Consider the following 16,756-nt stretch of genomic DNA (forward strand, 5'->3'; position numbering starts at 1 on the left):
ACACACTCCCAGAGACATCCCCTGTAAATATTAACACACTCCCAGAGACACCCCCTGTAAATATTAACACACTCCCAGAGACACCCCTGGAAATATTAACACACTCCCAGAGACACCCCCTGTAAATATTAAAACATTCCCAGTGACACCCCCTGTAAATATTAACACACTCCCAGAGACACCCCCTGTAAATATTAAAACATTCCCAGCGACACTCCCTGGAAATATTAACACACTCCCAGGGACACCAACTGTAAATATTTACACACTCCCAGAGACATCCCCTGTAAATATTAACACACTTCCAGAGACACCCCCCGTAAATAAAACCACACTTCCAGAGACACCCCCTGTAAATATTAACACACTCCCAGAGACACCCCTCTGTAAATATTAACACACTCCCAGATACACCCCCTGTAAATATGAACACACTCCCAGAGACACCCCCTGTAAATATGAACACACTCCCAGAGCTACCCCCTGTAAATATTAACACACTCCCAGAGACACCCCCTGTAAAGATTAACACACTCCCAGAGACAGCCCCTGTAAATATTAACACACTCCCAGAGACACCCCCTGTAAATATTAACACACTCCCAGAGACACCCCTCTGTCAATATTAACACACTCCCAGAGACACCCCCTGTAAATATGAACAAACTCCCAGAGACACCCCCTGTAAATATTAACACACTCCCAGAGACACCCCTCTGTCAATATTAACACACTCCCAGAGACACCCCCTGTAAATATGAACACACTCCCAGAGACACCGCCTGTAAATATGAACACACTCCCAGAGCTACCCCCTGTAAATATTAACACACACCCAGAGACGCCCCCTGCAAATATGAACACACTCCCAGAGACACCCCCTGGAAATATGAACACACTCCCAGAGACACCCCCTGCAAATATTAACGAAATCTAAAAGACGCCCCTGTAAATATTAACACACTCCCAGAGACAGCCCCCTGTAAATATTAACACACTCCAAGAGACACACTCCTGTAAATATTAACACACTCCCAGAGACATCCCCTGTAAATATGAACACACTCCCAGAGACACCGCCTGTAAATATGAACACACTCCCAGAGCTACCCCCTGTAAATATTAACACACTCCCAGAGACGCCCCCTGCAAATATGAACACACTCCCAGAGACACCCCCTGTAAATATGAACACACTCCCAGAGACACCCCCTGCAAATATTAACGAAATCTAAGAGACGCCCCTGTAAATATTAACACACTCCCAGAGACAGCCCCCTGTAAATATTAACACACTCCAAGAGACACACTCCTGTAAATATTAACACACTCCCAGAGACACCTCCTGGAAATATTAACACACTCCCAGAAACACACCCTGTAAATATTAACACACTCCCAGAGACACACCCTGTAAATATTAACACACTCCCAGAGACACCCCCTGTAAATATTAACACACTCCCAGAGACACCCCCTGTAAATATTAACACACTCCCAGAGACACCAACTGTAAATTTTAACACAGTCCCAGAGACACCCCCTGTAAATATTAACACACTCCCTGTAAATATTAACACACTCCCAGAGACACCAACTTTAAATATTAACACACAACCAGCGACACCCCGCTGTAAATTTTAACACACTCCAGGAGACAACCCCTGTAAATATGAACACACTTCCAGAGACAACCCCTGGAAATATCAACACACTCCCAGAGACACCCCCTGTAAATATGAACACACTCCAAGGGACACCCCCTGTCAATATTAACACATTCCCAGAGACACTCCCTGTAAATATGAACACACTCCCAGAGACACCCCCTGCAAATATTAACACACTCCCAAAGACACCCCCTGTAAATATGAACACACTCCCAGTGACACACCAGGTAAATATTAACACATTGCAAGAGACAACCCCTGTAAATATTAACACACTCACAGAGACACACCCTGTAAATATTAAAACATTCCCAGTGACACCCCCTGTAAATAATAACACACTTCCAGAGACACTGTCCTGCAAATAATAGCACACTCCCAGAGACACCCCTCTGTAAATATTAACATGCTCCCAGAGACAACTCCTGTAAATATGAACACACTCCCAGAGATACCCCCTGTAAATATGAACACACTCCCAGAGCTACCCCCTGTAAATATTAACACACTCCCAGAGACACCCCCTGTAAATATGAACACACTCCCAGAGACACCCCCTGTAAATATGAACACACTCCGAGAGCTACCCCCTGTAAATATTAACACACTCCCAGAGACGCCCACTGTAAATATTAACACACTCCCAGAGACGCCACCTGTAAATATGAACACACTCCCAGAGACACACCCTGTAAATATGAACACACCCCCAGAGACACCCCCTGCAAATATTAACGAAATCCAAGAGACCCCCCCTGTAAATATTAACACACTCCCAGAGACACCCCCCTGTAAATATTAACACACTCCAAGAGACACACTCCTGTAAATATTAACACACTCCCAGAGACACCCCCTGGAAATATTAACACACTCCCAGAAACACACCCTGTAAATATTAACACACTCCCAGGGACACCCCCTGTAAATATTAACACACTCCCAGAGACATCCCCTGTAAATATTAACACACTCCCAGAGACACCCCCTGTAAATATTAACACACTCCCAGAGACACCCACTGTAAATATTAACACACTCACAGGGACACCAACTTTAAATATTAACACACTCCCAGAGACACCCCCTGTAAATATTAACACACTCCCAGAGACACCCCCTGGAAATATTAACACACTCCCAGAAACACACCCTGTAAATATTAACACACTCCCAGGGACACCCCCTGTAAATATTAACACACTCCCAGAGACATCCCCTGTAAATATTAACACACTCCCAGAGACACCCCCTGTAAATATTAACACACTCCCAGAGACACCCACTGTAAATATTAACACACTCACAGGGACACCAACTTTAAATATTAACACACTCCCAGAGACACCCCCTGTAAATATTAACACACTCCCAGAGACACCCCCTGGAAATATTAACACACTCCCAGAAACACACCCTGTAAATATTAACACACTCCCAGGGACACCCCCTGTAAATATTAACACACTCCCAGAGACATCCCCTGTAAATATTAACACACTCCCAGAGACACCCCCTGTAAATATTAACACACTCCCAGAGACACCCACTGTAAATTTTAACACACTCCAGGAGACACCCCCTGTAAATATGAACACACTCCCAGAGACACCCCCTGGAAATATTAACACACTCCCAGAGACACCCCCTGTAAAAATTAACAAACTCCCTGAGACACCCCCTGGAAATATTAACACACTCCCAGAGACACCCCCTGTAAATAAATCCACACTCCCAGAGACACCCCCTGTAAATATTAACACACTCCCAGCGACACCCCCTGTAAAAATTAACAAACTCCCTGAGACACCCCCTGGAAATATTAACACACTCCCAGAGACACCCCCTGTAAATAAATCCACACTTCCATAGACACCCCCTGTAAATATTAACACACTCCCAGAGACACCCCTCTGTAAATATTCACACACTCCCAGAGACACCCCCCGTAAATATGAACACACTCCCAGAGACACCCCCCGTAAATATGAACACACTCCCAGAGACACCCCCCGTAAATATGAACACACTCCCAGAGACACCCCCTGTAAATATGAACACACTCCCAGAGACACCCCCCGTAAATATGAACACACTCCCAGAGACACCCCCGTAAATATGAACACACTCCCAGAGACGCCCCCTGTAAATATGAACACACTCCCAGAGACACCCCTGTAAATCTTACCGAAATCCAAGAGACCCCCCCTGTAAACATTAACACAATCCCAGAGACACCCCCCTGTAAATATTAACACAGTCCAAGAGACACACCCTGTAAATATTAACACACTCAAAAGGGACACACTCCTGTAAATATTAACACACTCCCAGGGACACCCCCTGTAAATATTAACACACTCCCAGAGACATCCCCTGTAAATATTAACACACTCCCAGAGACATCCCCTGTAAATATTAACACACTCCCAGAGACACCCCCTGTAAATATTAACACACTCCCAGAGACACCCCCTGTAAATATTAACACACTCCCAGGGACACCAACTGTAAATATTAACACACTCCCAGAGACACCCCCTGTAAATATTAACACACTCCCAGAGACACCTCCTGTAAATATTAACACACTCCCAGAGACACCCCCTGGAAATATGAACACACTCCAAGAGACACCACCCGTAAATATTAACACACTCCCAGAGACACCCCCTGGAAATATTAACACACTCCCAGAGACACCCCTCTGTCAATATTAACACACTCCCTGAGACACCCCCTGAAAATATGAACACACTCCCAGTGACACCCCCTGTAAATATGAACACACTCCCAGAGACACCCCCTGTAAATATGAACACACTCCCAGAGACACCCCTCTGTCAATATTAACACACTCCCAGAGACACCCCCTGTAAATATTAACACACTCCCAGAGACACCCCCTGTAAATATTAACACACTCCATGTAAATATTAACACACTCCCAGAGACACCAACTGTAAATATGAACACACTCCCAGAGACACCCCCTGCAAATATTAACGAAATCCAAGAGACCACCCGGTAAATATTATCACACACCCAGAGACACCCCCCTGTAAATATTAACACACTCCCAGGGACACCCCCTGTAAATATTAACACACTCCCAGAGACATCCCCTGTAAATATTAATACACTCCCAGAGACACCCACTGCAAATATTAACACACTCCCAGAGACACCCACTGTAAATATTAACATACTCCCATAGACACCCCCCCTGTAAATTTTCACACACTTCCAGAGACACCCCCTGTAAATATTAACACACTCCCAGAGACACCCCCTGTAAAAATTAACACACTCACAGAGACAGCCCCTGCAAATATTAACACACTCACAGAGACACCAACTGTAAATATTAACACACTCCCAGAGACAGCCCCTGCAAATATTAACACACTCACAGAGACACCAACTTTAAATATTAACACACTCCCAGCGACACCCCCTGTAAATATTAACACACTCCCTGGAAATATTAACACACTCCCAGAGACACCCCGTGTGAATATGAACACACTCCAAGGGACACCCCCTGTAAATATTAACACACTCCCAGAGACACTCCCTGTAAATATTAACACACTCCAAGAGACACCCCCTGGAAATATTAACACACTCCCTGAGACACCCCCTGTGAATATGAACACACTCCCAGAGACACCCACTGCAAATATTAACACACTCCCAGAGACACCCACTGTAAATATTAACATACTCCCATAGACACCCCCCCTGTAAATTTTCACACACTTCCAGAGACACCCCCTGTAAATATTAACACACTCCCAGAGACACCCACTGTAAATATTAACACACTCCCAGAGACACCAACTGTAAATATTAACACACTCCCAGAGACACACTCCTGTAAATATTAACAGACTCCCTGTAAATATTAACACTCTCCCAGAGACACCAACTGTAAATATTAACACACTCCCAGCGACACACCCTGTAAATATTAACACACTCCCTGGAAATATTAACACACTCCCAGAGACACCTCCTGTAAATATTAACACACTCCCAGAGACACTCCCTGTAAATATTAACACACTCCAAGAGACACCCCCTGGAAATATTAACACACTCCCAGAGACACCCCCTGCAAATATTAACACACTCCCAAAGACACCCCTTGTAAATATGAACACACTCCCAGTGACACAACAGGTAAATATTAACACATTGCAAGAGACAACCCCTGTAAATATGAACACACTCCCAGAGACACCCCCTGTAAATATTAAAACATTCCCAGTGACACCCCCTGTGAATAATTACACACTTCCAGAGGCACTGTCCTGCAAATAATCGCACACTCCCAGAGACACCCCTGGAAATATTAACACACTCCCAGAGACATCCCCTGTAAATATTAACACACTCCCAGAGACATCCCCTGCAAATATTAACACACTCCAAGAGACACACCCTGTAAATATGAACAAACTCCCAGAGACACCCCCTGTAAATATTAACACACTTCCAGTGACACACCAGGTAAATATTAACACATTGCAAGAGACAACCCCTGTAAATATGAACACACTCCCAGAGACACCCCCTGTAAATATTAACACACTCCCAGAGACATCCCCTGTAAATATTAACACACTCCCAGAGACACCCCCTGGAAATATTAACACACTCCAAGAGACATCCCCTGTAAATATTAACACACTCCCAGCGACACCCCCTGGAAATATTTACACAGTCCCAGGGAAACCAACTGTAAATATTTACACACTCCAAGAGACACACTACTGTAAATATAAACACACTCCCAGGGACACAGCCTGTAAATATTAACACACTCCCAGGGACACCCCCTGTAAATATTAACACACTCCCAGAGACATCGCCTGTAAATATTAACACACTCCCAGAGACACCCCCTGTAAATATTAACACACTTCCAGAGACACCCCCTGTAAATATTAACACACTCCCAGAGACATCGCCTGTAAATATTAACACACTCCCAGAGACACCCCCTGTAAATATTAACACCCTCCCAGAAACACAGCCTGTAAATATTAACACACTCCCAGGGACACCCCCTGTAAATATTAACACACTCCCAGAGACATCGCCTGTAAATATTAACACACTCCCAGAGACACCCCCTGTAAATATGAACACACTCCCAGAGACATCCCCTGTAAATATGAACACAGTCCCAGAGCTGCACCCTGTAAATATTAACACACTCCCAGAGACAACCACTGTAAATATGAACACACTCCCAGAGACACCCCCTGTAAATATTAACGAAATCCAAGAGACCCACCCCTGTAAATATTAACACACTCCCAGAGACACCTCCCTGTAAATATTAACACACTCCAAGAGACACACTCCTGTAAATATAAACACACTCCCAGAAACACACCCTGTAAATATTGACACACTCCCAGGGACACCCGCTGTAAATATTAACACACTCCCAGAGACATCCCCTGTAAATATTAACACAATCCCAGAGACACCAACTGTAAATATTAACACACTCCCAGAGACACCCCCTGTAAATATTAACACAATCCCAGAGACACCCCCTGTAAATATTAACACAATCCCAGAGACACCCCCTGTAAATATTAACACACTCCCAGAGACACCCCCTGTAAATATTAACACACTCCCAGAGACACCCCCTGTAAATATTAACACACTCCCAGAGACACCCCCTGTAAATATTAACACAATCCCAGAGACACCCCCTGTAAATATTAACACAATCCCAGAGACACCCCCTGTAAATATTAACACACTCCCAGAGACACCCCCTGTAAATATTAACACACTCCCAGGGACACCAACTGTAAATATTTACAGACTCCCAGAGACACCCCATGTAAATATTTACACACTCCCTGAGACACCCCTGGAAATATTAACACACTCCCAGAGACACCCCCTGTAAATAAAACCACACTTCCAGAGACACCCCCTGTCAATATTAACACACTCCCAGAGACACCCCCTGTCAATATTAACACACTCCCAGAGACGCCCCCTGTAAATATGAACACACTCCCAGAGACACCCCCTGTAAATATTAACGAAATCCAAGAGACCCCCCCTGTAAACATTAACACACTCCCAGAGACACACTCTTGTAAATATTAACACACTCCCAGGGACACCCCCTGTAAATATTAGCACACTCCCAGAGACATCCCCTGTAAATATTAACACACTTCCAGAGACACCCCCTGTAAATATTAATACACTCCCAGAGACACACTCTTGTAAATATTAACACACTCCCAGGGACACCCCCTGTAAATATTAGCACACTCCCAGAGAAATCCCCTGTAAATATTAACACACTTCCAGAGACACCCCCTGTAAATATTAACACACTCCAAGAGACACACTCTTGTAAATATTAACACACTCCCAGGGACACCCCCTGTAAATATTAGCACACTCCCAGAGACATCCCCTGTAAATATTAACACACTTCCAGAGACACCCCCTGTAAATATTAATACACTCCCAGAGACATCCCCTGTAAATATTAACACACACCCAGAGACACCACTGGAAATATTAACACACTCCCAGAGACACCCCTGGTAAATATTAACACACTCCCAGAGACACCACTGGAAATATTAACACACTCCCAGAGACACCCCTGGTAAATATTAACACACTCCCAGAGACACCCCTGGAAATATTAACACACTCCCAGAGACACCCCTGGAAATATTAACACACTCCCAGAGACACCCCAGGAAATATTAACACACTCCCAGAGACACCACTGGAAATATTAACACACTCCCAGAGACACCCCTCGAAATATTAACACACTCCCAGAGACACCCCCTGTAAATAATAACACACTTCCAGAAACACTGTCCTGCAAATAGTAGCACACTCCCAGAGACGCCCCCTGTCAATATTAACACACTCCCAGCGACACCCCCTGGAAATATTAACACACTCCCAGGGACACCAACTGTAAATATTTACACACTCCCAGAGACATCCACTCTAAATAAAACCACACTTCCAGAGACACCCCCTGTAAATATGAACACACTCCCAGAGACACCCCTGTAAATATGAACACACTCCCAGAACTACCCCCTGTCAATATTAACACACTGCCAGAGATGCCCCCTGTAAATATTAACACACTCCCAGAGACACCCCCTGTAAATATCAACTCACTTCCAGAGACACCCCCTGTAAATATGAACACACTCCCAGAGACACCCCCTGCAAATATTAACACACTCCCCGAGACACCCCCCTGTAAATATTAACACACTCCAAGAGACACCCCCTGGAAATATTAACACACTCCCAGGGACACCCCCTGTAAATATTAACACACTCCCAGAGACACCCCCTGTAAATATTAACACACTCCCAGGGACACCCCCTGTACATATTAACACACTCCCAGAGACATCCCCTGGTAAATATAAACACACTCCCAGAGACACCCCTGGAAATATTAACACACTCCCAGAGACACCCCTGGAAATATTAACACACTCCCAGAGACACCCCCTGGAAATATTAACACACTCCCAGAGACACCACCTGTAAATATTAACACACTTCAAGAGACTCCCGCTGCAAATATTCATAGAATCATAGAATCATAGAAGTTACAACATGGAACCAGGCCCTTCGGCCCAACATGTCCATGTCGCCCTGTTTTCCCACTAAGCTTGTCCCAATTGCCTGCACTTGGCCCATATCCCTCTATACCCATCTTACCCATGTAACTGTCCAAATGCTTTTTAAAAGACAAAATTGTACCCGCCTCTACTACTGCCTCTGGCAGCTCGTTCCTGACACTCACCACCCTTTGAGTGAAAAAATTGCCCCTCTGGACCCTTTTGTATCTCTCCCCTCTCACCTTAAATCTATGCCCCCTCGTTATAGACTCCCCTACCTTTGGGAAAAGATTTTGACTATCTACCTTATCTATGCCCCTCATTATTTTATAGACTTCTATAAGATCACCCCTAAACCTCCTACTCTCCAGGGAAAAAAGTCCCAGTCTGTCTAACCTCTCCCTATAAGTCAAACCATCAAGTCCCGGTAGCATCCGAGTAAATCTTTTCTGCACTCTTTCTAGTTTAATAATATCCTTTCTATAATAGGGTGACCAGAACTGTACACAGTATTCCAAGTGTGGCCTCACCAATGCCCTGTACAACTTCAACAAGACATCCCAACTCCTGCATTCAATGTTCTGACCAATGAAACCAAGCATGCCGAATGCCTTCTTCACCACCCTATCCACCTGTGACTCCACTTTCAAGGAGCTATGAACCTGTACTCCTAGATCTCTTCGTTCTATAACTCTCCCCAACGCCCTACCATTAACGGAGTAGGTCCTGGCCTGATTCGATCTACCAAAATGCATCACCTCACATTTATCTAAATTAAACTCCATCTGCCATTCATTGGCCCACTGGCCCAATTTATCAAGATCCCGTTGCAATCCTAGATAACCTTCTTCACTGTCCACAATGCCACCAATCTTGGTGTCATCTGCAAACTTAGTAACCATGCCTCCTAAATTCTCATCCAAATCATTAATATAAATAACAAATAACAGCGGACCCAGCACCGATCCCTGAGGCACACCGCTGGTCACTGGCATCCAGTTTGAAAAACAACCCTCTACAACCACCCTCTGTCTTCTGTCGTCAAGCCAATTTTGTATCCAATTGGCTACCTCACCTTGGATCCCATGAGATTTAACCTTATGTAACAACCTACCATGCGGTAACTTGTCAAAGGCTTTGCTGAAGTCCATGTAGACCACGTCTACTGCACAGCCCTCATCTATCTTCTTGGTTACCCCATCAAAAAACTCAATCAAATTCGTGAGACATGATTTTCCTCTCACAAAACCATGCTGACTGTTCCTAATCAGTCCCTGCCTCTCCAAATGCCTGTGGATCCTGTCTCTCAGAATACCCTCTGACAACTTACCCACTACAGATGTCAGGCTCACCGGTCTGTCGTTCCCAGGCTTTTCCTTCCGCCCTTCTTAAACAAAGGCACAACATTTGCTACCCTCCAATCTTCAGGCACCTCACCTGTAGCGGTGGATGATTCAAATATCTCTGCTAGGGGACCCGCAATTTCCTCCCTAACCTCCCATAACGTCCTGGGATACATTTCATCAGGTCCCGGAGATTTATCTACCTTGATGCGCGTTAAGACTTCCAGCACCTCCCTCTCTGTAATATGTACACTCCTCAAGACATCACTATTTATTTCCCCAAGTTCCCTAACATCCATGCCTTTCTCAACCATAAATACCGATGTGAAATATTCATTCAGGATCTCACCCATCTCTTGTGGTTCCGCACATAGATGACCTTGTTGATCCTTCAGAGGCCCTACTCTCTCCCTCGTTACTCTTTTGCCCTTTATGTACTTGTAGAAGCTCTTTGGATTCTCCTTTGCCTTATCTGCCAAAGCAATCTCATGTCCCCTTTTTGCCCTCCTGATTTCTCTCTTAACTCTACTCCGGCAATCTCTATACTCTTCAAGGGATCCACTTGATCCCAGCTGTCTATGCATGTCATATGCCTCCTTCTTCTTTTTGACTAGGGCCTCAATCTCCCGAGTCATCCAAGGTTCCCTACTTCTACCAGCCTTGCCCTTCACTTTATAAGGAATGTGCTTACCCTGAACCCTGGTTAACACACTTTTGAAAGCCTCCCACTTACCAGATGTCCCTTTGCCTGCCAACAGACTCTCCCAATCAACTTCTGAAAGTTCCTGTCTAATACCATCAAAATTGGCCTTTCCCCAATTTAGAATTTTAACTTTTGGGCCAGACCTATCATTCTCCATAGCTATCTTAAAACTAATGGAATTATGATCACTGGTCCCAAAGTGATCCCTCACTAACACTTCTGTCACCTGCCCTTCCTTATTTCCCAAGAGGAGGTCAAGTTTTGCCCCCTCTCTCGTCGCGCCATCCACATACTGAATGAGAAATTCCTCCTGAATACACTCAACAAATTTCTCTCCATCCAAGCCCCTAATGCTATGGCTGTCCCAGTCAATGTTGGGAAAGTTAAAGTCCCCTACTATTACCACCCTATTTTTCTTGCAGCTGTCTGTAATCTCCTTACATATTTGCTCCTCAATTTCCCGTTGACTATTTGGCGGTCTGTAGTACAATCCTATCAAAGTGATCTCTCCCTTCTTATTTTTCAGTTCTACCCATATAGACTCCGTGGGCAAACCCTCGGATATATCCCCTCTCACTACTGCCGTGATGTTCTCCCTAATCAAGAACGCAACTCCCCCTCCTCTCTTACCTCCTGCTCTATCTTTCCTATAGCATCTGTACCCTGGAACATTGAGCTGCCAGTCCTGCCCCTCCCTTAGCCATGTTTCAGTAATAGCTATAACATCCCAGTCCCATGTACCCATTCATGCCCTGAGTTCATCTGCCTTGCCCATCAGACTTCTTGCATTGAAATAAATGCAGTTTAATCTAGACTTCCCTTGGTCTTTGCCCTGCTTTCTCAGACCATCTGTCCGGTCATGTTCTGTACACTCTCCCTTACTGCCTTTTGTTTCTGTCACCACTTTATTTCCCACTGACTTCATGCATCGGTTCCCATCCCCCTGCCACATTAGTTTAAACCCTCCCCAACAGCACTAGCAAACACTCCCCCTCGGACATTGGTTCCAGTCCTGCCCAGATGCAGACCGTCCAATTTGGACTGGTCCCACCTCCCCCAGAACCGGTTCCAATGGCCCAGGAATTTGAATCCCTCCCTCTTGCACCATCTCTCAAGCCACGTATTCATCCTAGCTATCCTGTCATTCCTACTCTGACTAGCCCGTGGCACTGGTAGCAATCCTGAGATTACTACCTTTGAGGTCCTACTCTTTAGTTTAACTCCTAACTCCCTAAATTCAGCTTGTAGGACCTCATCCTGTTTTTTACCTATATCGTTGGTGCCTATATGCACCACGACAACTGGCTGTTCACCCTCCCCCTCCAGAATGTCCTGCAGCCGCTCCGAGACATCCCTGACCCTTGCACCAGGGAGGCAACATACCATCCTGGAGTCTCGGTTGCGTCCGCAGAAACGCCTGTCTATTCCCCTTACAATCGAGTCCCCTATCACTATAGCTCTGCCACTCTTTTTCCTGCCCTCCTGTGCAGCAGAGCCGGCCACGGTGCCATGAACCTGGCCGCTGTCACCTTCCCCTGGTGAGCCATCTCCCCCAACAGTATCCAAAACGGTATACCTGTTTTGGAGGGAGATGACCGCAGGGGACCCCTGCACTGCCTTCCTACTCTTCCTCTGTCTGTTGGTCACCCATTCACTATCTCCCTCAGTAATTTTTATCTGCGGTGTGACCAACTCACTGAACGTGCTATCCACGACTTTCTCAGCATCGCGGATGCTCCAAAGTGAGTCCATCCGCAGCTCCAGAGCCGTCAAGCGGTCAAACAATAGCTGCAGCTGGACACACTTCCCGCAGGTGAAGGAATCAGGGTTACAGGAAGGAGCCCTGAATTCCCACATCCCACAAGAGGAACATGACACGGCCCTGGGATCTCCTGCCATGACTTAACCCTTAAATTAGCTTAACAACAACTACAATGTCAAGAGAAAAAAAAGGAAAGAAAAACTACTTACCACTCCCTTTAAGGAGTTTACTCCTTTAAATTGTTCTTAATTCAGAGAATGTTAACGACACTAGGGACCTTGATTCACTAAAAAATAAACGCTACTTCCTATAAGACCTGCAGACATTCCCTTTCTTTTTACTTTAGTTACTGCAGATAAGTAGAAATACTCACCTGAACCTACTCACCAATCAGGTGCCTCCCCTGTGTCACGTCCCGATCTGATTCCTGACGTCACTTCGAACTCGGTCGCAGCTCCCTCTGAAATCCCGCCTTTTTTCGGACGCTCCCTCCGCTCCGATCCGCTCCTCTCAGCTCCCAGAGAAACCCCCTGTAAATATGAACACACTCCCAGTGACACGCCAGGTAAATATTAACACATTGCAAGAGACAACCCCTGTAAATATTAAAAAATTCCCAGTGACACCTCTGTAAATAATAACACACTTCCAGAGAGACCATCCTGCAAATATCAACACACTCCCAGAGACACCCCCTGGAAATATGAACACAATCCCAGAGACACCCGCTGTAAATATTAACACACTCCCAGAGACACCCCCTGGAAATATGAACACAATCCCAGAGACACCCGCTGTAAATATTAACACACTCCCAGAGACACACCATGTAAATATGAACACACTCCCAGAGACACCCCCTGGAAATATCAACACACTCCCAGAGACACCCCCTGTAAATATTAAAACAATCCCAGAGACACCCCCTGTAAATATTAACACACTCCCAGAGACACCCTCTGTAAATATTAACACACTCCCAGAGACACCCCTGTAAATATGAACACACTCCCAGAGACACCCCCTGTAAATATTAACACACTCCCAGAGACACCCCCTGTAAATATGAACACACTCCCAGTGAGAACCCCTGTAAATATTAAAACATTCCTCGTGACACCCCCTGCAAATAATAACACGCTTCCAGAGACACCATCCTGCAAATAATAGCACACTCCCAGAGACACCCCCTGCAAATAGTAACACACTCCCAGAGACAACCCTGTAAATATTAACACACTCCCAGAGACACCCACTGGAAATATTAACACACTCCCAGAGACACCCCCTGCAAATATCAACACACTTCCAGAGACACACCCTGGAAATATTAACAAAATCCAAGAGACACCCCCTGTAAATATTAACACACTCCCAGAGACACCCCCCTGTAAATATTAACACAATTCCAGAGACACCCGCTGTAAATATTAACACACTCCCAGAGACACAGCCTGTAAATATTAACACACTCCCAGAGACACCCCCTGTAAATATTAACACAATCCCAGAGACACCCCCTGTAAATATTAACTCACTCCCAGAGACACCCCCTGTAAATATTAACACACTCCCAGAGACACACCCTGTAAATATTAACACACTCCCAGGAATACACCCTATAAATATTAACACACTCCCAGAGACATCCCCTGGAAATATTAACACACTCCCAGAGACACACCCTGTAAATATTAACACACTCCCAGAGACACACCCTGTAAATATTAACACACTCCCAGAGACACCCCGTGTAAATATTAATACAATCCCAGAGACACCACCTGTAAATATTAACATACTCCCATAGAAACCCCCCTGTAAATTTTAACACACTCCAGGAGACACCCCTCGTAAATATTCACACACTCCCAGAGAAACCCCCGTGTAAATATTAACACACTCCCAGAGACACCCACTGGAAATATTAACACACTCCCAGACACACCCCATGCAAATATCAACACACTCCCAGAGACACCCCCTGTAAATATTAACACACTCCCAGAGACACCACCTGCAAATATGAACGAAATCCAAGAGACACCACCTGTGAATATTAACACACTCCCAGAGACACCCCCTGTAAATATTAACACAATCCAAGAGACACACCCCTGTAAATATTAACACACTCCCAGAGACACCCCCTGTAAATATTAAAACACTCCCAGAGACATCCACTGGAAATATTAACACACTCCCAGAGACAACCCCTGTAAATATTAACACACTCCCAGAGACACCAACTGTAAATATTAACACACTCCCTGGGACACCCCCTGTAAATATTAACACACTTCCCAGAGACAACCCCTGTAAATATGAACACACTCCCAGAGACACCCACTGTAAATATTAAAACAATCCCCGAGACACCACCTGTAAATTTTAACACACTCCCAGAGACACCCCCTGTAAATATTAACACACTCCCAGAGACAACCCCTGTAAATATTAACACACTCCCAGAGACACCCCCTGTAAATAATAACACACTCCCTGAGACACTCCCTGTAAATATTAACACACTCCCAGAAACACCCCCTGTAAAGATTAATACAATCCCAGAGACACCACCTGTAAATATTAACACACTCCCAGAGACACCCACTGTAAATATTAACACACTCCTAGAGACAACCCCTGTAAATATTAACACACACCCAGAGACACCCCCTGTAAATATTAACATACTCCCACAGAAACCCCCCTGTAAATTTTAACACACTCCAGGAGACACCCCCCGTAAATATTAACGCACTCCCAGAGACACCCCCTGTAAATATGAACAGACTCCCAGAGACACCCCCTGGAAATATTAAAACATTCCTGGTGACACCCCCCGTAAATATTAACACACTCCCAGAGACACCCCCTGTAAATATGAACACACTCCCAGAGACACCCCCTGCAAATATTAACACACTCCCAGAGACACCCCCTGTAAATATGAACACACTCCCAGAGACATCCCCTGTAAATATTAACACACTCCCAGAGACACCCCCTGGAAATATTAACACACTCCCAGAGACACCCCCTGTAAATATTAACACACTCCCAGAGAAACCCTCTGTAAATATTAACACACTCCCAGTGACACCCCCTGTAAATATGAACACACTCCCAGAGACACCACCTGTAAATATGAACACACTCCCAGAGATAAACCCTGTAAAGATTAACACACTCCCAGAGACACCCCGTGTAAATATGAACACACTCCCAGAGACACCCCCTGGAAATATTAACACACTCCCAGAGACACCCCCTGCAAATATCAACACACTACCAGAGACACCCCCTGTAAATATAAAAAACACTCCCAGAGACACCCCCTGCAAATATTAACACACTCCCAGAGACACCCCCCTGTAAATATTAACACACTTGCAGAGACACACCCTGGAAATATGAAAGAAATCCAAGAGACACCCCCTGTAAATATTAACACACTCCCAGAGATACCCCCCTGTAAATATTAACACAATTCCAGAGACACCCCCTGTAAATATGAACACACTCCCAGAGACACACCCTGTAAATATTAACACACTCCCAGAGACACCCCCTGTAAATATTAACACACTCCCAGAGACACCCCCTGTAAATAT

Source organism: Heptranchias perlo, chromosome 14, assembly GCF_035084215.1.
Source record: "Heptranchias perlo isolate sHepPer1 chromosome 14, sHepPer1.hap1, whole genome shotgun sequence".
NCBI classification, from domain to species: Eukaryota; Metazoa; Chordata; class Chondrichthyes; order Hexanchiformes; family Hexanchidae; genus Heptranchias; species Heptranchias perlo.